This window comes from Daktulosphaira vitifoliae, unplaced genomic scaffold, assembly GCF_025091365.1.
Source record: "Daktulosphaira vitifoliae isolate Bord-2020 unplaced genomic scaffold, ASM2509136v1 Scaffold_8020, whole genome shotgun sequence".
In the NCBI taxonomy this organism is placed as follows: domain Eukaryota; kingdom Metazoa; phylum Arthropoda; class Insecta; order Hemiptera; family Phylloxeridae; genus Daktulosphaira; species Daktulosphaira vitifoliae.
In genome coordinates this window covers 1-535 of record NW_026107579.1, presented here as the reverse complement: position 1 = coordinate 535, position 535 = coordinate 1, and the positions used below count along the sequence as shown (strand labels likewise).

At 21.5% G+C, this 535-nt stretch overlaps 1 long non-coding RNA gene across 1 annotated transcript; it reads right to left on the bottom strand.

Annotated features, from left to right (window-relative positions):
- Window positions 1-3: 3 nt before the first annotated feature.
- LOC126910218 (uncharacterized) lies at window positions 4-533 on the bottom strand. Its single transcript, XR_007705215.1, has 3 exons — window positions 510-533; window positions 163-438; window positions 4-105 (listed from the first exon to the last, which is right to left on the bottom strand). It is a non-coding gene; the product is annotated as an uncharacterized LOC126910218 (long non-coding RNA).
- Between the last annotated feature and the right edge of the window lie 2 nt (window positions 534-535).

Genomic DNA, 535 nt, shown 5'->3' with positions numbered 1-535 from the left:
TTTGTGATCATTTAATAAATAATCTCTTAAAATATTTTTCCAAAACAAGATATCTTCACTGAGAAGTTTATTAAAAATTCTTTTTGTGTTCAATATTTCGTCTAACTAAATTTATGCGGTCATAATAAATTTGTTCCTTTAAAGTTATTTAATTTTACTTACGTCTGATTTATTCTTTCCATACAAAAAGTCAAAAATTATTAGGAATGGTAAAATAGAATTAAATCCAGATTCTAGATTTCTTAGGTCAATAAGCTTAAATTTTTTAATACATTTTTTTAGTTCTTCTAGGTCAAAATAATCTTCATCGTTAATTAGCTTTTTAAATACTTCATTTAATTTCAATGGTATTTGTTTTTCATCTAATTTTCTAATTGGTACATTATTAAATACAAGTTTTATAAATGGATTTAAATTATTGCTAATATTGAAAGTCACCTAGAAATAAATGAAAAATAATTCACTAAGAACCATTAATTGAACAAAATAAAAATTTGTATTATTTTTACTTGGCTACATAATGGGTCTGATATTT